General features: G+C 43.2%; 1 long non-coding RNA gene across 13 annotated transcripts in view; it reads right to left on the bottom strand.

The window, feature by feature from the left end:
• LOC102990891 (uncharacterized) overlaps positions 1-21,740 on the bottom strand; it is an 86,546-nt gene that overhangs the window by 27,391 nt on the left and 37,415 nt on the right. For 9 of the 13 annotated variants that reach the window (XR_008616405.1, XR_008616400.1, XR_008616410.1 and 6 more), the window contains 2 exons: positions 13,758-14,028; positions 7-1,434 (listed from right to left, as the gene is read on the bottom strand). The exons of 2 other annotated variants lie outside the window; for them this stretch is intronic. This is a non-coding gene — a long non-coding RNA (uncharacterized lncRNA). 2 more of the 13 variants (XR_008616409.1, XR_008616407.1) reach the window with 2 other exon arrangements.

Here is a 21,740-nt window from a genome sequence, read left to right as displayed (position 1 = left end):
ACGTCTTTTCAGGTGCCTCTTGGCCACCTGTATGTCTTCTTTGGAGAAATGTCTATTTAGGTCTTCTGCCCATTTTTGGATCGGGTTGTTTGTTTTGATGATATTGAGCTGCATGAGCTGCTTTTAAATTCTGGAGACTAATCCCTTGTCGGTCACATCATTTGCAAATATTTTCTCCCAATCTGTGGCTTGCCTTTTTGTTTTGGTTATGGTTTCCTTCGCAGTGCAAAAGCTTTTGAGTTTAATTAGGTCCCATTTGTTTATTTTTGTTTTTATTTCCATTACTCTGGGACAAAATTATAGAGATGGAGAACATATAAGTGGTTGCCAGGGGCTCAGTGTAGGGGACGGGAGAAGTAACAATAAAGGGCCAGCATGAGGAATATCCTTTGTAGTGATGGAAGAGTTCTGTCTCTTGATTGTGGTGATGAAGTGGTTATAAAAATCTGTACAAGCAATAAAATGCCATATAATCACAAAGACATACCAAGAAATAAATGCATATAAAAACTGAGGAAATCTGATTAAGGTCTGTAATCTACTTAATTGTGTTGTGCCAATTAATTTTCTGGTTTTGACAATGACTAAAATCATGGAAGATGTCACTAATGGGGGAAGCTGGGTGGTAGGTACATAGAACCTCTCTGTAGTATTTTTTGCAACTTCTTGTGAATGCATAATTTTTTTCCAAATAAAAAGTTACAAATTGATACTCAATTCAGTTATTAGAAAACTTTTATGTATGTTTGGAACAACGTGAGCTGGTGAATCTATATTTTCAACTGTAAATTTTATGAAATCTAAGGCAGATCAAGTATTTCTGGTGAAATTTACCCTCCAAATTGAAATGTGCTGTAAGTGTAAAATACACACCAGATTTCAAAGACTTCATATAAAAATATCTCAATAATTTTTATAGGGATCATATGCTAAAATGAAAGCAGATCAGATTGGGTTATACACAATATATCATTAAAATTAATTCCACCATTTCTTTTTACTTTTTTTAAATGTGGCTATTAGAAAATTAAAAACTAGTATTCACATTATATTTTTATTGGATATTGCTGCTCTAAGGTTTCACAAAGGTAAAAACTGCAGGAAGCAGCTATTACCCTTAGGCAGCAGGGCAGGCGGCGGGGGCCAGGGGGAGAGAAGAGGTTGAATTACTAAAACTTGGGAGAGGGGGTCCCTGGAGCTAAACCTCAGACTTCTGAAAAGGGGGCACTTGCCAACTGGTACTGAGACCTCTGAGCTTGGAGGAAGGTCCCTGTGGTGCTGGACCCGGATTTCTAAAGAGGGAGGCACAAGATGGTTGGTGGTGTCTCTCAGCAGACACAGTGAGGCTGATTCATCCAAGTGGTGGAAAAACTGCAACCAGATTCAGCTGATGCTATAGGAAGGCACTGCTGTTTCCAGGGTGACGACGCAAGGCTGTGGTGATACAGGAACCACAACAAGCAGACAGGAAAACCCACGGTAAGCAAACAGGTAGGAGTAAGTCTCTTCCTTCTCCAGCTTTGCTGTTTCCCTCTACTGCCCCCTATTAGCAGAACCTAACATAGAGTCAGCCAACAAAGCAGAAATGTGGTTTGTAGTGCCCTACTGCCAGCATCACAAAGCAGGGTCTGGAGGTTTTGGAGCTGAGACGAGAAATTAGTAACTGCCACAGTACAACTGCGACAAAGTCACTTAGCTAGCCTCCAAATATCTGTATTGCCCTTCCATCATGCTTGAGTTGTGTTTGGGAAGTGGCTCTGTAGACAGAAACTACCATTTCTCAGTTCCCTTTGCATCTAGGTGGGGCCTTTCTGACAAATCTTCGCCCACGGAATGTTGGTGGAAGGGGTGTGGGTGACATTCAGGCCAGTCTAAGAAGCTCACATGCCTTCTCTACTCTTTCTCTTTTCCCATCTACTGGCTGGTTGCCAGCATCCAGGGTGACCTTGGATGCCATGTGTTGAAAACGACAGAGCTAATGTTACTTTAATGGATACATAATTCTGCAGACACCACGTCTTGGCCCCTAGGTAGAAGGGGGCATAGTATCCTTAGTTGCCACACGATTGCCAAGGAGGTTTTTAAATCTACCAGCAGGGAGTTCACAAATGCTTATCAAAACTCTACTCCCACATATATGCCATATTTCATATAAGAAGAAATATTCATTTTACCTTTTGAACTTAAAGATTATTTAGCTGGGAAAATGGATACTCTTCTCAAGAGTTTTAGAGAATTTATTCATGCAGTCTAAACTGGAGAATACTTAGCATTGATAATGCTTCTGGTATAATATTGCAATTATGTTATAGCACACTGTTAAACTTGTGAAGAAAATCTGTGTGATTTTATGGAAAATACACATTCAGGAGGAGGGGACGAGGATGAATTCTAGCACCTCTCTTCACCAGAAGTGTTTTGTTTTTTAAATGATTCATATGCCAAATTATTAACAAGCGGTCATCTTCAGTCTCCAACTAAAGTCATATGTTAACACACAGATTTGAACTTCCACCAACCCCTTCATTCAACACAGGTGTAAAGGGAATGGCTAAGGGAATGGCCCTTAGGCACCAATGTTATACTGTATAAACTATAATCAGAATTCTCTCAGATATGCAGGCTAGATTCAAGGAGATGAAGGAAGGAGGATTTTTCTGGGCTGGTCAAAGAGAACAGTTGCTTTAAAACCTTCCATGCAATATAAGAGGAAGCCTGGAACCTCCGCAACCGTGTCTTAAGATTGCCTTAAATTCCTTTTTAGATTGTTACAAAGTTTAGAATTTCAACCTTCAGATTTTGAGTAGCATGAAGAAACTGGTTAAATATGTTTTTAGAAAGGCAACCAGGGGCTTCCCTGGTGGTGCAGTGGTTAAGAATCCGCCTGCCACTGCAGGGGATATGGGTTCGAGCCCTGGTCCGGGAAGATCCCACATGCCGCGGAGCAACTAAGCCCGTGCGCCACAACTACTGAGCCTACACTCTAGAGCCCACGAACCACAACTACTGAAGCCCGTGTGACACAACTACTGAAGCCCGCACGCCTAGAGCCTGTGCTCTGCAACAAGAGAAGCCACCACAATGAGAAGCCTGTGCCCCGCAACAAAGAGTAGCCCCCGCTCACTGCAACTAGAGAAGAGAAAGCCCGCGTGCAGCAGTGAAGACCCAATGCAGCCAAAAATTAAATAAATGAATAAATAAATAAATTTTTTTTTTAAAAAAAGAAAGGCAACCAGCAACCTCTCATGAAATTCATGTTGAGTGTTGGCTAAAGAGGTCAAAGAGAATGGAGGGAAGAGCTGTACTAGTGTCTCCACTAGTACATTTTAATAATAGTATCTCAGTAACTTATATTTGATGGATATTTGTAAGCTTTCACTGAGTCCTCCCACCAGCTCCGTGTGGTAGTCTGATCATATATCTATCTCTATCTAACTGGCAAGAAAATGGTCTAAAAAAGGTTTACACGAACTGCCCACCATTATGGGACAAATCAGTGGTAGAACCAGGATCAGAGATCATAGCTCTTCACTTCTGGCCCAGTGCACTTTCCTAGAGTGAACATTTCCGATCTCTGTGTTTCTGGAACCTCCGTGGTTTATTTCTGACCATCTGAACAGAAAAAGAGAAGGGAATTCCAGGCTTTGCTCTAAGCATAAAACCGCTAGCCTCGCCTCTAGTTTATTACAGGTGCTGTGTGCTCTGGTTCGTGCCCAACCCCTCTTCCTCAACTCGGGGAAGCCCTTGCCATCGAAACTCTACCAGCCCTTCACCATCCGGCTGGAGACCTTCTCCAGGCAGCCTCTCCTGACCAACCCACACTCCAGTCATTATTCCCTTAGCGCTTGAGAATCCAGAACCCTCAGCTAGTTGGACGTTTTTGTGTGTTAGGTGGTGGGGTTCTTCTAAAAAAGAGAAAAACGACAACATAACAATCAGAGGTTTAATCAAACTGCCAGATTATAGGCTATGACCAGGATTAATACTGATGAAATAAAAATTCACATTTTAAGTCAAGAAAAATGTAAACATAAAATTTTTCTCTACCCTCTGGCCTCCTCCCTCCCCTCTAGTGTGCATTGTGTATCTGCATTATGCACCAACCAGACCTCCTCAATGGCAGAAATACCTGCTCAACCATAAAGAGCAATGTTCTCCTGGTACCAGCAAGATCACTTCTTAGGAGACAACATTCCTCCTTAATCTTGTAAGAGGCCACAATGACACACTACTCGATAATTCCTTAGGGGATAACATTCCTTCTTAACCCTGTCAGGGGTCACAATGACCCACTACTTTGTACATGCAGATCTGAATTGCGTAAACTATCAATACGTCTGATGTATAACCCTTTGTCTCAAAAATGGATATAACTGTGCTTTGACCTCTAATGGGCAGAACAGTTCTCAGAGCTCTCTGAGAGACTGTCTCCCAGGTTATAATCCTCAGGTTGGCTTGAATAAAATTTTCCATTCCGTTCATAGACTGACTATTGATTTTTTTTCATCAACAATACGAATTCAGTTCAGTTTCTTCCACGTTGTCTCTCTACTTAAAATTCTGAAAAGTGATTGGCCTAGAGATCTTGCAAGATCCGCATGGAAGAAAGAATCGGTGGTCTTTAGACTGTCCTCCTTTATGGAGGAAAGTGGGTTCAGATATTGTAGAAAGATTGGCCACCTGAACCCAAATGAGGTTTCTCCTTAGCCCTAAGTTAACCAAAAGATTCTGCCTTAGGAGCTTCCATTCCCTTAGTATTCTGCGGGGCGGGGGGGTGTATTATTACCTGGATGTGATATATATGTTTATTTCAGCCTTTCAAGTAGCATCTTCTACTGTCCTTGGGTGCAAAAAGATGGGTACTTAATTGATACCTGAGACATTTTCTGTCACAACACTATCCAAAGGTGACTTGAGCATGTATGATAACTGTATTTTTCATTCATTTGACAAGTGAAATTTATAACAGAAGGGATCAAAGCTCTGGGATACTGGGAAGGAAATTTGCATCTCTGACCGAAAAGGTCAGAGATCCTATGAGAATGGATAGCCCTGGGGAGTTCTGAAGCCCTTGTTCTAAGAAAAGGAAACCAAATGGAGTTCTCTTTCATTTTGAAGGATGATGAGATGACTTGAGATAACAAGGCTCACTTCAAAGTGATGAGCCATCCTATTTGAGCTTCAGCTACAGTAAAACTAATGGCTGCAAGGACCAGAATGATATGCTTATTAGTTATATGACCGGAGAGCTCCAGGGCTATCTACCCTTCGGAGGTAAAACTCTTATGGGTGCCCCAGCAAAGTGAGGTGGGCACATCCTGCTTAACTACAGGGGACCATTTCTGAAGTCGTACACACTAAGATATACTTTAGATATCTATGTCAGTCTAAAGATTTCCACAATAGTTCAGTTCAACAAGTATTTCTCAAATGTCCATTTTCCAAGCACGTGGTAGTTGCTAGAGATGCAGAGATAATAATAACTACTTGTGATAATCAAGCATTACCAAGACATTTTTGTTTTGCTTTGTTTTTTACTATGTCAGACCCACTGCTAAGTGCTTTAGATACATCATCTCATTTCATTCTTTCCATTGCCCTGTGAGGTATTCGTATTCCCACTTTACACATAAGGAAAAGGAAGCATAGAAAGGTTAAATAATTTGCCTAAGGTTACGCAGCTAGTACAGAGCAGAGGTGGGACTTAACCCCAGGTATGTCTAATTCCAAACTTCATGATCTAACCACTGTACCATACTTCAGAGACTATTGAGCTTTAATACCCTGATGGCGAAGCAGCAGACACATACCCAAAGAAAGAATTTCACACTGTTATGCTAAATGATGAGATAGAAGTATGCATACCGTGCTATGGAAATACAGAGCATAGCATACGGATTTCTATAAGCACAGACTCTGGAGCCAGACAGCCTGGGTTTGAAATGTGACTTTGCCACTTATCAGTTATGTGAATTTGGACAAGTTAAACCTCTATGTGCCTCGGTTTCCTCATTTGAAAAGAGGGATAATAATAGAACCTAATTCATAGAGTTGTCATTAGGATGAAAAGTACTTAGACTAGTGCTATTCACATGTTAAGTAAAATAAACGAGCTTAACTCTGAATCGGGTTCCAGGGAAGGCTTCTTGAAAGGGCTGATGCCTGAATTGAGTCATAGAGGATAAGTAAGAGTTAGCCAGGTGAAGGAAAGTGGGAAAGGCGGGCTAGGCAGGTGGGGAGAGCATCATTGGTGAGGCTTCACTAAAAGCAGCTTGGTAATTCTAGACTACAGTGTAAAGTGCAGAAAAGGAAGTGGTAAGGGGCAGGTCTGACAAGGCCCTGTATGTCACTTGAAGGAGCGTGGACTTGATTTTATAGGCAACAGGGAACCATGAAAGGGAAGGGTTTTATGCAGGGGAACAATATGGACAGATGTACATGGGAGAGGAGATTTGTTATATAGCCTGAAATTTACTTTAAAAACACTCAGCACAGGGACTTCCTGGCTGTCCAGTGGTTAATACTCTGCGCCTCCACCGCAGAGGGTGAGGGTTCGATCCCTGGTCCGGGAACGAAGATGCTGCATGCGTCCCGGCCAAAAAACAAACAAACAAACAAACAAACAAACACAACAAAAACTCAGCACAGACAGTGAGAGACACACACATATGTGTACATGAACAAACAAACATATACTCTAGGGACAGTTAATATCTGAAGCACCTCAAAGAGGAACACACTCTAGCAGTGCTTAGTGTGCATCTGGAAGACTCTAATTATGAGTCCACACTCCAGATGCAGCTACTGGAAAGCTTCAACCAGTCTACCTAAATCTACAGTAGAGGGTCTGCTCATTTCTGTAGTGGATATTACTCTGAGAAAACCATAATTCAAAAAGAGTCATGTACCACAGTGTTCATTGCCGCTCTATTTACAATAGAGCTGCATGTCCTGCTTCCAGGACATGGAAGCAACCTACGTGTCCATCATTGGATGAATGGATAAAGAAGAGGTGGCACATATATGCAATGGAATATCACTCAGCCATAAAAAGAAACGAAATTGAGTTATTTGTAGTGAGGTGGATGGACCTAGAGTCTGTCATACAGAGTGAAGTAAGTCAGAAAGAGAAAAACAAATACCGTATGCTAACACATATATATGGAATCTAAGAAAAAAAAAAAAGGTCATGAAGAACCTAGGAGCAGGACAGAAATAAAGACACAGACGTAGAGAATGGACTTGAGGACACGAAGAGGGGGAAGGGTAAGCTGGGACGAAGTGAGAGAGTGGCATGGACATATATACACTACCAAACGTAAAACAGATAGCTAGTGGGAAGCAGCCGCATGGCACAGGGAGATCAGCTCGGTGCTTTGTGACCACCTAGAGGGGTGGGATAGGGAGGGTGGGAGGGAGGGAGACGCAAGAGGGAAGAGATATGGGAACATATGTATATGTATAGCTGATTCACTTTGTTATACCGCAGAAACTAACACACCATTGTAAAGCAATTATACTCCAATAAAGATGTTAAAAATATATATATAGAAACAAACTTTCACTGGTTAAATAAATGGTGTTCCAGATTTATGGACTGACACTTTCGTCTGCCCGTGCATGAATGGGGCCTAGAACACTGGTGATCCCAGAGTGGCATTCTAGGTCTAGGACTCCATTGGGTCCTGCCTCCTGACACTTAGTGGATGAGTCTGTTGCCTGATCTGACCAGAAGTTTAGGTAAAATGCTACCGCCGGAGAACTGTTAAATGTGCTTCAGGTGAACCTTTCCTGCGCGGGGCTTAATGGATCTTATGAGGACAGGTAGCAGGACTATGTCTAACTGCTAATAAATGTATGCTTGGCAGAACTGGGTCAAAGCCCTGTTTTCAGTGGAACACGCCACCTGGTGTGGAGATTGTGAGGGATGAGGACTGCAACCCACAGCTATCTCTAGTCATTGGAATCTACTGATACTCACTGAAAAGTACCTGACGGTGTGAGAGACTAAACTGGCTTAGATCCGTTTGCAGTAGAATTAGACGGGGGCAAGTATGGAGGCAGGGAGATGAGTTAGGAGGAGGCTGCGGCAAGTGGTTCCATCAATAGAGGATGAACATCTAAACTAGGGCAGTGACAGTGAGGAAGAAGAAAAGAGAATGGAGCCAAGAAATAGTTCAGAGGTAAAATCAGCAGGCCCTGGTGATCCATTGGATGGTAAGGTCCCGCAGCAGTCTGTGATAACCTGCAGGTTTCTTGTTTCAGTAACTGGGTAGACGTTGGTGACATTCACTGATGTAGGGGCAGCATAATAACCAGAGGAAAAGAAAGTCTGGGGTAAGGACGGGAGGAAGCATTTTAAGTATGCTTTGGATACTCTGGGCTTAACACCCACACGGAGATGTCCAGCAAGCGTTTGGATGATATAAGCCTGAAGCTCAGGGGAAAGTCAGGGCTGGAAATGTTGATGGGAGGTATCAGCACACAAGGGCTACAGAATACTTCAAGAGTGGATGGATCCTCAGCTACCATAATACAAAGTCAGTAGATGATGTTTAAAAAGTGTTTGACAAGAAATAGTAGAACGTGGAAAACAGCATGGTGGTTCCTCAAAAAAAGCAAACACAGAATTACCATATGATCCAGCAATTCCATTTCTGGGTATATACCCAAAAGAAATGCCAGCAGAGACTCAAACAGATATTATACACTTGTGTTCATAGCAGCATGTTTGTAATAGCCAAAGATGGAAATAGCTCAAATGTCCGTCAATGAATGAATGGATAAACAAAATATGACGCTGTGTGTGTGTGTGTGTGTGTATAAAATACAATATTATTCATCCTTAAAAAGGAATGAAATTCTGATATATATATAACAACTCAGACAACCCTTGAAGACATTTGCTAAGTGAAATAAGCCAGACACCAGAGGACAAATATTGTTTGATTCCATTTACATGATGTACCTCGAACAGTCAAGTTCATAGTGACAGGACCTAGAACAGTGGTTACCAGGGGCTGGCGAGGTAGGGAGTGAGAAGTTATTGTTTAATGGATACAGAATTTCAGTTTGAGATGATGAAAAACTTCTGTAGATGGATAGTGCTGATGATTGTACAACCATGTGAATGTACTTAATGCCACTGTACACTTAAAATTAGTTAAAATGGCAAATTTGGTGCAATGTATATTTTACCAAAAGAAAAAGAAAGAGCGGGATAATCCTATTCTTTTAAATGACTGATGTAAACACCTTAAGAAACACTTCAAAGAGTGACTGCAGGAAAGGGGTGGGCATAGGGTCTTCTACTTATCACTATAAGCCTTTGGTACGCTTTTATTTCTTAACTATATGCATGTATTGCATTGAATAAAAACATTTTAAACTAAAAAAAAAAGTGGATGAGATCACTGAGGGTGAGGTTGGGGAGTTCGTGGAAGAAGAGGTACCTTAGTGTAAAGGTTGCAAGAAACAATAACCCATTAAAATAAGGTAAGGAAAAGAGAGGGTTATTACAGGGATACAGGGAATCACACAGAAACGTAGTCCAGTAAGCACAGCAGCACCTCACAGGCACTCCAAAGTCGTCTGGGTGCCCGCTCTCATCACTCCCCTGTCTCCCTCCTATTCCTCTCACAACTCTTGCCCTCTCTCTCCTCCTCTGTCTGCTACTCCGCGCCTCTCCCCGGCTCATGATCTCTTCCTTGGTTCTCAGGGAGTGTTGCTTTTATTTCCCACACCTGCTCCTCTGCCTGGCAGTGTCTTCTAGTCACTCATCCACTCCCACAGCCACAACCGTAGCATCAGCCCCTGAGCCTGTGCGACCTCTCAGCCTGGTTCCCTGCAGCCCACTTCCTCCATCTCACCGCATTCCTGGGGGAGAGAATGGACTCCCGCAGATACGGTGTCCACTCCCCATTAGATAGCCATCCCTAGGGCCATTGGCTGTGTCCCCAGATTTACCATCCCTTCCTGAGACATGACAGGTTGGGAAGTATTGCAGTAAAGGAGATTTAAGCTGGATGTGAACCCAAGATATAACTACTATCAACTAAGATCCTTGAGGAACAGAGGAGTAGGAGAATCTGGAGAAGAAAAACCAGGGAAAAGAGAGTTTCAAGCAGGCGAATGGTTGAGCTGTGTTAAATGCTGCAGAGCAAGAGCCCTTAAAGACCAAAAGGTGTCCGCTGAGTTTGGCGTTGGGGTGAATAAAAAGGAAGGATTGAGAACATCAAGTACAGACCATTGTTTCAAGAGGCTTGCCTGACAAGGGAATAGCTGAGGTGGGGGACACAGGTTGAAAAGATTTTTCTTTTTATCAAAACAGAGGTTTTGTGGTGGTTACAAATGCAGCAGGGTATAAGGGAAGAGCAAAGAATTGTGAAGAGAGGAACAGGTGAAAAGGTGGGTGTTGCACTGAAGAAGGGATACGTTATCTGCTGAGATAGGCGGAACATCCTAAGAACTGCAGTTGTAGCTTTTCAATTCCGAGTCAGTGTTATATTTGCCATACAGACCAACCCTAACTGTGGAGCTACTCTGAAGAGAAGAAAAGAGGGCCAAGGGCAGAACCTAGGAGAATGCCAACACTTCATGCAACCGAGGGTCGACTCCAGATCTGATCATCCAGGGTGAATATTTAGTTTGGGTCTAGCTTTTCCCACTACTGTATGGCTCTGGATCCCTTCTTAACACCTAATTGGCTTCATGCCCCAGAAATGCAACTAATAACTTTTACAAATCGTAATTCAAAAGGAAAGTATATAGCAATAAAGTCACATATCACATTCTGGAAAGAGGACAGGAATGGGAATCATGAGAGCTGCTACCTTCCCTCTCCGGGTCTCTGTCTCCCTGTGCGTAAAAGTGAAGGGCTGGCCTCAGTTGTTTCTATGGCTTCTCCGCTTGGAACACTCTGATTCTTTGACTTCTGGCTTATCTCTGCGTCTCTTGTAGCTATATTAATGCTCTCCTACATTAATACAAATGGGTGGAAGCTGACCACATTCTTTTTCAAGCTCGTGATAACAGGAAAAAAATCTGAAGAACGTGGACAATCACAAAATATGATAAGTAAAAGAAAAGGAGAGTCAAAAGGAACAAATACGATTGGCCTCTTGGTACTAATGCCAGTACCCAGGCACCTCCCTGGTGGCGCAGTGGTTAAGAATCTGCCTGCCAGTGCAGGGGACATGGGTTTGATCCCTGGTCCGGGAAGATCCCATATGCCGTGGACCAGCTAAGCCCGTGTGCTACAACTACTGAGCCTACACTCTAGAGCCCGTGAGCCACAACTACTGAGCCCGTGCACCACAACTACTGAAGCCCGCATGCCCTAGAGCCCGCACACCGCAACCACTGAGCCCATGTGCTGTAGGGCCCTCGTGCTGCAACTACTGAGGCCGCATGCTGCAACTACTGAAGCCCGCGCGCCTGGAGCCTGTGCTCCGCGACAAGAGAAGCCACCGCAATGAGAAGCCCGCACGCCGCAACGAAGAGTAGCCCCCGCTCGCTGCAACTGGAGAAAGCCCGCGTGCAGCAACGCAGACCCAACGCAGCCAAAAAGAATTCACAGTCACTTTAAAATAAATAAATAAATAAATAAATAAATAATGTCAGCACCCAGCTGTGCAACAGTAAGGCTGTGTTCCCTTGAGATCAAATCAATGGCTCAGAAGTGGAAAACTCAATCCACTTTTTTTCCTCTGGTCAAATCAAGATTTCCTACTCCAGTATAAAATAAAAGTTTAAAAACAAAGAAGAAAAAAATTAAGATCTACCCCCTAACCCTGCTAACTTTCCAGGAGACAGTGAATATTTTCCTCTCTTCATAACACCCCTCACAGTTGTCATAAGCATTAAGAATATTTTAATACACGTAAAAGAAAGGGTGTTTACTGTTCTCAATTCACCAACTATTCCTACCAAACTTTCAGAACTTCATGGGGGCGGGGAGGAATTAGACTAGGGACAGTGTGCCCTGCCCACCTTCTCCCACACTGCCGGCTAGGAACAATTTACCAGTGTCAACGCCTAGGTTCCTCACTCCTATTCTGAAGTGTAAAAATACTTTAAGAGTGGGATTGTGAGGAAAGAGCATGCTGTCGTTTCTACCAAAAGATGGTAGAACTGATTTGTGTGTAAATCATATCCTTTCAGTTCTTTTTCCAGGGTCGAGGATGGGATTGTTCATTCTCGTCTACACCCTCTCACCCTCTTGTGACCAAATGGCTTCCATTTGTGCCCAAGTGGCCGGGGATAGAGGTAAAAGCAATGGCCAAGAAATTGACCTGTTCATTTATATCAGACCCAGGACCATGAATCAATCACACACGCCTGGAACCTCACCACCATGAGATAATTAGCGTGCAGTCCCACAGGCGGGCAGGGTATAGAGAATGAACAGCTGAAGTGGAAAATCAGATGAACACAAATGTAGGGGAGGTTGAAAATGTTCATGCCTCAACATGAAGGGCTCCGACCGCACCAGCTCTAAAGACGCATTTCTTTCCCATTCGCATTTGAGTCTCAAACATTTAACTAGCTTCCTAGGTGCACTTTATTTCTGTTATTTCTCAGAAAGCACTTCCTCTGTGACTATTACCTTGCAAAGGTTTGGACTATCTTACTGCTCAGTTCTCCCACTCCCTGGGCCACACCTCAGCACACCTGCTTGGAGCACAGGGGCCGTGGCCAGAAGCCCTCAGGAAGGCCACTGCGCCTGCCCCAGTGCCTCTGCCGTCCATCTGTTGCTCCGCTTATTTCTTTGTTTTGTTTTGTGTTCTTGTTTTGCGGTACGCGGGCCTCTCACCGCCGTGGCCTCTCCCGTTGCGGAGCACGGGCTCCGTACGCGCAGGCCCAGCGGCCATGGCTCACGGGCCCAGCCGCTCCGCGGCATGTGGGATCCTCCCGGACCGGGGCACGAACCCGTATCCCCCTCATCGGCAGGCGGACTCCCAACCACTGCGCCACCAGGGCAGCCCTGCTCCGCTTATTTGACCACGGGCCGCTGTCATTATATGGTTTGAATCTGTTACGAACCAAGATGATAAACTGCACTTCTGATTATTCCTTTGTTGTTTTAAGCATCGTTTTGATGCACTTAGAGCCCCTTACATATACATAAAATAAGCAGCTGTCTCTTTTATGAACCATCAGATTGAAAATGTGTCAACTCAGGCACAGTCTACCAAGTTACTAATTGTTGGCCTATGGCTAATTAACAGAAATGAGCTATGTTACCGGCAGGCACACCGACCGTTACTTCATTAACTGTACGTGTCTCTGTGTGGCGGGAAGTCGTAAAATAACACTGGTGAAGAAGACCAGGGCCCTGGTTCACCCCGGGCCAGAAGGGGCGTTCGCTTCCTAAATGCAGCGTGCAAGGGCTGTCCTCCTGCCTTCAGTGCCAGGGTAAGCCCAGCCACCGTGACTGACTCCCCTCCCTCACAGGAACCGGACTCGATTCACCCACCACCTGAAGTCTCCCATACTTGGCAGTCAAGTTCCTTTTACAGGTAGGACTTCAAGAGGGGCCTGCCTTTGGGGAGAAAGATAAAAGGCTATAAACACAAAAGAAGGGGAAACCGAATAAAAAAGAAAGCTCTCCTTTGATCAGAAGGTACCTTTCTCCTTAGTTAAGTACACTGGATTCATAAACACTCTTTTATTGAATTGGGTTTCAGAGTTTTTACTTAGTGTTGACTTACCAGGTAGATAAGACAGCAACAAACAAGGCATCCTTAAAGCATTACCTTCTAGGCAACTGTACTCATTCCTGTGCATGGGACTGGTTCTAGAATCACACGGAGGTTCCTGGGCAAGAAGCATATGTCTAGAAGTCCAGTGGCCACTGCTGTCCTGGTAGATTTCTCAAGTGGTGAGAGAAGTGATTTGAGAACAGTTCAGGCAGTCAGGGGTGCTGCTTTCTGGTTTTAGAACTCTATAATGCTTGTTGGGAAATTATTACCTACTTCTTGCCGCTCTACTTTTTTTTTTTTTTCACCAGAAGAAACAGATGAAGAACTGGATAAGAGAAACGTTAATAACTGTCAGTCATTTGACCAAAGGTGATTTCACTGCACACAGATTGCACTGTTGCTGCACTGTTACAAAGCCTGCTTAGAGAGCTAATCAACAAAATTGGAGAGCAATTCTTAAGTAAAAAGGGATCTTAAAGTGAACTGCTGAGAGATACAACAATGTGATGAATCCCAAAGACGTGATGCTGAGTGAGAGAAGCCAGTTTCCAAGTTACCTACTGTATGATTCCATTTCTATAACTTTCTCAAAAAGACCAAACTACAGTGATGGAGAACACATCAGTGGTTGCTAGGGTTTTGGGGTGGGGGTTGTGTGTGTAACTGCGAAGGGAGTTTGGGGGAATGTATCCTGACTGTAGCGGTGACTACATGAAACTATACATGCGTTAAAATTCATAGAACTGTATTACCAATAAAATCAATTTTTCTATATATTAACTTAAAGACTAATATTAAGGGAAAATGCACTTTCCCCATTGTTTGCTTAGTCCTCTGTGAAGTCGAGTTTCGCCTCTGTAAAATCAAGTGGTAAGTTCAAGATGCTCCAGGTCTGAAGAACAGGCATGAAAAGGGCTCTTCGGAAAAGATCATAAAAACCCTCTGAGCTCCTCCTAAGGAAGGTGTTGAATCTAAGAAGGCGGCGGAGCATATGTTTGGAGGCGCTGGCCGAGCAATGGAATGGGGTTTGCAGCCCATCATCCACAGCTTCTCGTTCCCCCTCAGAGTTCCTCTTGTGGTCTGAGCCCGCTGGCTGACTGACCAGGGTTAGGGGTGGCGACTGTTCACCATACAGAGTTAACAGGCCCATTCAGGCCTCCCATATTGGCTCCATGAACAATGACCAGGCCAGTGATTCCTATTTTAGAAGGGCTAGGGTGGGGACAGGTTGGAGATACCCTATTTTGATTTCCTAGTGCGGCCCTCTGATATGAAGACATATAGCAAACGCTTGCTTTTTCATGGAAGTGATTTGCAATTAAATTTGGTTACTGAGAATTTCCAGAAGGTGAACAATACCTGTTTGGATTATCAGAGGCTCCCGAAGGGGCTGCATCCCCAGTTTGGGGGAGTCACTGTTCTTTACAACTATCTAGTCTGTAGCCAGATGGCCAACTAGTTCCGTGCCCGCGCAACGAGCCAGATTCCTTAGCCCAGCTTCTGGCAAAATGTTCAAGGGCTCAATTTTTTGTCTTCATCTTTTTTTTAATTGAACTTTTTATTCTGAGATCATCGTAGAGTCACATGCCATCGTAAGAAGTAATGCAGCGAGATACCACATACTCTTTAATCCAGTTTCCCGAAGGGGTAACATCTTGTCAAACCGTAGTATAATACCACAATCAAGGTATTGACACTGCTGTGAACCGTTGATCTTGCCCAGATTTCCCCGGATTTACTTGTAAACATTTGTTTGTATGTGTCTGTGTATTTAGTCGTATGCAATTTGATCGCACGTGTAGGTTCACGTATCCACCGACACGATCAGAACTGTACTATCATCAAAAGGATTCTTCCTCTGCAGCCACACTCACCTTCCATCTGCCCCATTCCCTAACCCCCGGCACCCCCTAACCTGCTCCCCATCGCTATGTTTTTTGTCATTTCAATAGTATTATATAAATAATCATATAGTATGTAACCTTGTAAGACTGGCTTTTTCTCACTCAGGAGGATTCCTGGGAGATTTATTCAAGTTATTACATGAACCGATACCCTATTTCTTTTTATTGCTGAGTAGTATTCCATGGCACGGATGTCCTACAGTTTATTTAACCTTTAATCTGTTGAAGAATACATGTATGAGTGATTCAGTTTCTCTGCATCCTCACCAGCATTTGGTGTCACTATTTTTTATTTTAGCTATTCTGAGAGGTGTGTAGTAATACCTCACTGTGGTTTTGATTTGCACTTTCCTGATGACTTACGGTGTTGAACATCCTTTCATGTGTTATTTGCCATCTGTATATCCTCTTTAGTGAAATGTCTGTTCATATCTTCTGCCCATTTTCTAACAGAATTGTTTGAGTTACCAGAGTTCTTTATGTATTCTAGATAAAAATCTTTTCTCAGATATGTAGTTTGCAAATATTTTCTCCATTCTGTAGCTCATATTAATAGGATCTTTCATAGAACAAAACTTCGTAATTTTGATGAAATCCAAATAATAGTTTTTCCTTTTATGGATCACGCTTATGGTGTCAAGCCTAAGAACACTTTGCTGAGCCCTAGACCATGAAGACTTTCTCCTGTGGGCTTTTTATCTACAAGTTTTATAGTTTTTTTTTTTTTTTTTTTTTTTTGCGGTACGCGGGCCTCTCACCGCTGTGGCCCTCTCCCGTTGCGGAGCACAGGCTCCGGACGCGCAGGCCCAGCGGCCATGGCTCACGGGCCCAGCCGCTCCGCGGCATGTGGGATCCTCCCGGACCGGGGCACGAACCCGCGTCCCCTGCATCGGCAGGCGGACTCTCAACCACTGCGCCACCAGGGAAGGCCCAAGTTTTATAGTTTTACACTTTAAATCTGTGATCCATTTTGAGGTAATCTTTGTATGTGGTGTGATGTTTAGGTCAACGTTCACTTATTTTGCCTATGGATGTCAATTGCTCCTGCACTATCTGTTGAAAAGGCTACCCTTCCTCCACTGAACTGCTTTTACACCTTTGTCAAAAATCAATTGAACAAATTTGTGTGAGTTTATTTCTGGGTTCTCTATTCTGTTCCATTTATCTGTGTGTCTCCCTTCCACTACTATCATACTAGCTTGATTACTGTCGCTATATAGTAAGCCTTTATACTGGTTTATTCTTTTAAAAAGTTTATTCTTTATAAAAATCATTTTAACTACTCTAGGTCCTTTGCCTTTCCATATAAAAAAATTGGCGGGGCGGGGGGGCGGCTGCGGGGAGCTATACCAAGTGGCTTGCGGGATCTCAGTTCCCCGACCAGGGATGAACCCGGGCCATAGCAGTGAAAGCCCAGGATCCTAACCACTAGGCCACCAGGGAACTCCCTCCACAGAAATTTTATAATATGCCTATCTATATCTACAAAAATCCTTGCTTGGGTTTTGATAGAGATTTCATTAACCTATAAATCAACTTGGGGAGAACTGACATCTTAGTATGTTGATTGAGTATTCCAATCTATGAACACGGTCAGTCTCTCAAATTACTAACGTCTTAAGTTCTTTCATCGGTGTTTTGTAATTTTCAGCATACAAATCCTGTACCTGTTTTGTTAAGTTTATACCTAAATATTTCATTTTCTTTGGAGCACTTATAAAAGGTGTTATTGTTTTTTTTAGATTTCCAGTTACTATATAGAAATGTAATGGATTTTTGTGTGCTGCTCTTGTATCATACGGCCTTGCTGAATTCCATTATTAGTTCTAGAAGGGTTTTTTTTTTTAACGATTTCTTGTGATTTTGTATGCAGATGATCAAGTTTTCTGCAAATAGAGACAGTTTTACTTTGTTCTTTCTAATCTGTATGTTTTAAAATTTCTTTTTCTTGCCTTGTTACACTGTCTACAACTTCCAGTACAATGTTGAACAGAAGTGATAAGAGCAGACGTGCTTGCCTTGTTCCAATCTTAAGAGCGAAAGCATTCAGTCTTTCACCATTAAGTATAATGTTAGCTGTATGTTTTTTGTAGATGTTCTTTACATGGTTAAGGAAGTTCCCCTCTAATTTCTAGTGTACCGAGAGTTTTTATCACGAATAAATGTTGAATTTCATCAAATGTGTTTTTCTGTGCCAATTGATATGGGCATATGAGTTTTGTTTAGTCTTTTGATATGGCAGACTATCTTGACTGCTCTTTAAAATATTGAACCAGGCTTGCATACCTTGAATAAATCCCACTTGGTCATGGTGTATAATTCTTTTATACATTGTTGGTTTCATTTTGCTAATGTTTTGTTGAAGATTTTTCTAAGTTCATGAGATACTTGTCTATAGTTTTCTCCCTTTTCTGCACTGCCCTTGTCTGGTTTTGGTGTCTTTCTGGGACTCTGATATGAACGTTGGATCTTTTGTTATTTCCCACAGGTTTCTGAGGCTCTATTTTTTTCCAGTCTATTTTCTCTCTGCTGCTCACATTGAGTAAGTTCTATTGGTTTATCCTCAAGCTCACTGATTCTATCATCTGTCATCTCCACTATACTACTGAGCCTATATAGCAAGTTTTGAATTTCTATTATTGTATTCTTCAGTTCTATAATTTCTTTTTGGTTCTTTTGTATAACTTGTTTTTCCTTTGCTCAGATTTTCTATGTTTTTCATTTGTTTCAAGAGATGTTGCAATTGCTTATTGAAGCATTTTTGTGACGCTGCATTAAAATCCTTGTCAGATAATTCTAACATCTGATTCATCTTGGTATTGATGTCAGTTGATTGTCTTTTCTCATTCAAGTTGTGATTTTCTGGTTCTTGGTATGATGGGTGATTTTTCATTGTATTCTGGACATTTCGGCTGCTATGTTAGGAGACTATTTAAATCTTTTATTTTAGCAGGCAGTCAATGTTTAGGTTTAGCACACAAGTCCTAGCCTACCTTTTGTAGGCTGTGATTTCAATGACGATTTACTTTTCAGAGCCTCTGTGGTGCCGTTTTGGTCTGACTGGTTAATGTGGTGCTGATGGGGCCCTCACTGGTCCCTGCTGGTGTTGCCTGAGGGAGCAGAAGGTGCTTCACCAGGCTGCGTTGCCTGATGTCTCCAGGTGGAGGAAGTGAGTGAAAGTCTGTGGAAACAACAAATCTTCCCTGGCTTTGCTTACTCTGGTGGAACCCCCGCCCCCCACTTGCCAGTGCTGTATGCCCTCCTGGTATCTCTTTTGGGGAGAGGGGATCCTTAAGACCATGGGGACAAAGGCTTCCTGAGCCAGACTGCTTGTTGTAGTGGGATTTCCTCTTGATGGTGCCCTGGTTGCACAGTATCTTTTGGTGGGGTAGGGGAGTCTCTGGCCTGGTGGGAAAGGAAAGCACTTCCCCTGGCTGCTTATTGTCAGGGGGGCTCCCTGTTAGACTCCCTTTGCTGGAGTTGCCATGCTCACTTGGTGTTGTCAGCAGGACTCCCATTCAAACCAGAGGGAGAAGGAGTCTATCTGAGCCACTGTTGCTAGGTTGGGAGCTGGGAAATGCTGGGCCTGGCTTGCCTTCTTCTGTTGGGTAGTAAGTCATAAGGCTACCATAGTGTTCCTCCAGTCCTGGAATTCCTAACCATTCTGCCGTCCTCTTTACATCTTTTAGAATTCTCCTTTGGTTGCCTCTTGAATTATTTCTAGGATTCATAATTATATGTAGCTGGGAGGAGCAAGGAGAAATGAGTCTATGCCATCTTGTCCAGACCGGAAGTAGAAGACCAATTCTGCACTGGTTTCTGCTGCTGCTTCTCCCGGGAATGACTCAGGTTTTCATCTGCCACCCTTTCCTTGGCAAAGAGAAGCTCAGGAGGCTTTGCTTTGGTTAATATAACAAGCTCCCAGTTTGGGGGGTTCTGTTTGTGTGTATGTGTGTGTGTTGTTTGTTTTTAAGAACGGCTGGCAGAGATCAGCCCTGAAGAAGCAACTGTGTTACAGCGGGGCAAACACTCTTGATAGGACACTGAGTCAGCTGTGGATCTGTCTTGCCTATAAGATACTCCTGTGCCACTGTACTCACAGGACCATATTTTGAGGAGTCAGAACAACCAAAGTTTGGTATTTCCAGACAGGGTGGAGGCAGAAAATAAGATTTTAAAATATTCTCCTTCCTTTGCGTAAAACCTTGGCATATCAGTGTGTGGCATACTCTCTGCAGCACTGGTCCTCAAGGAAAACAAGATGCCACTGGAGAACAATGCCTGTTGTGGTAGGCTGAATCATGATTCCCCAAAGATGTCCACATCCTAATCCCTGGGATCTGTGGAAATGTTACCTTACATGGTAAAAGGGACTTTGCAGGTGCGATTAAGTTAAGGATTTAAGAGGGGGACATTATCGTGGATTATCCAGGTGGGCCTATTCTAATTACAGAGTCCATATAAGAGAGAGACAGGAGGGTCAGAGTTAGAGAAGGCAATGTGAAGGAGAGGTCAGACAGTGAGAGAGAGGTTTGAAGATGCTATGTGCTGGCTTTGAAGATGGAGGAAGGGGCCAGGAGCCAAGGAATGCAGGTGGCTTCTGGAAGCTAAAATATGGCTGATTTTTTTTAAAATAAATAAATTTATTTATTTATGGCTGCGTTGGGTCTTCGTTGCTGCGCGCGGGCTTTCTCTAATGGCGTTGAGCGGGGGCTACTCTTCACTGCGGTGCACGGGCTTCTCATTGCGGTAGCTTCTCTTGTTGCGGAACACGGGCTCCATGTGTGCGGGCTTCAGTAGTTGTGGATCGCAGGCTCTAGAGCACAGGCTCAGTAGTTGCGGTGCACGGGCTTAGTTGCTCCGCGGCATGCGGGATCTTCCCGGACCAGGGCTCGAACCTCTGTCCCCTGCATCGGCAGGCGGATTCTTAACCACTGCGCCACCAGGGAAGTCCCCAGATGGCTAATTTTAAACTTCTGCTCTCCACAACTGTAAGATAATATATTTGTGTTGTATTAAGCCATGAAGTTTGTGGTAATTTGTTATGGCAGCAACAGGAACTAATACACTGAGAGAGGGCGAGTGACATGATCAGGGTAGGAGGTCAGGGGGTATCGTAGAGTAGTAGGAACATGGCTGCTGCACAAGAACATGCTGAAAACATGAGACTTCAATCTGGAAAGGGGAAACCTGAGAGGAGACTGATTCGAAGTCTAGACCACTGCTGAAAAATAGAACTTTCTGTGATGATGGGAATGTTGTGTATCTGCATTCTCCAGTACGGTAGCCACTAGCCACATGTGACTACTGAGAACTTGAAATGCGGCTAGTACTACTGATTTACTCAATTAATTTATATTTAAATTGTAAAAGCTTCATGTACCTAGTGGCTACTTGTATTGGACAGAGCAGGTCTCTACCATTAAAAAGAGTGTGGATAAGGTAAATACAAACTTATTCATTAAATCCTTCAATGCTAGAAAACTAGCCCCAAATAGCTATATCATATTAAAGAAGCACCAACACTTCTCTGGAGATCAGATTTCTCACAACCTCTGCCATAATATAACCACAAACCTAGAAAAGAAAAAAACATCTAAACAGCATGTCAAATTGCCATCATAAAATCCATGAACTTCACAGGAGGTGTATGGGGTCAGCCCTTGGTCAAACACCTGTACATTAGAAGAACCCAGAATACGCTGATCTCAGCCTCTGACACCAAAAAGAGTAAAGCTGGAAACTAAACGAGATAGAATTTCAAAAGCACAGAAATCTGGGACCCATTTAATAGGGAAAGACATATTCCTAACATGCCTCAAAGGTCCAGGGCAAAAGCAGATGGTCATAATGGCCAAAGGAAGGTTATATTATGTTCTGATTTATCTGTTTAAGAAGACAAACAGTGAATGACGTAATCTTTTTTTTAACATCTTTATGGGAGCATAATTGCTTTACAATGGTGTGTTAGTTTCTGCTGTATAACAAAGTGAATCAGCTATACGTATACACATATCCCCGTATCTCTTCCCTCTTGCGTCTCCCTCCCTCCCACCCTCCCTATCCCACCCCTCTAGGTGGTCACAAAACACTGAGCTGATCTCCCTGTGCTATGCGGCTGCTTCCCACTAGC

The sequence above is a fragment of the Physeter macrocephalus genome, chromosome 21, assembly GCF_002837175.3.
Source record: "Physeter macrocephalus isolate SW-GA chromosome 21, ASM283717v5, whole genome shotgun sequence".
Classification (NCBI taxonomy): domain Eukaryota; kingdom Metazoa; phylum Chordata; class Mammalia; order Artiodactyla; family Physeteridae; genus Physeter; species Physeter macrocephalus.
The sequence above is the reverse complement of the archived record's forward strand: the minus strand, read 5'-3'. Positions and strand labels throughout refer to the sequence as shown.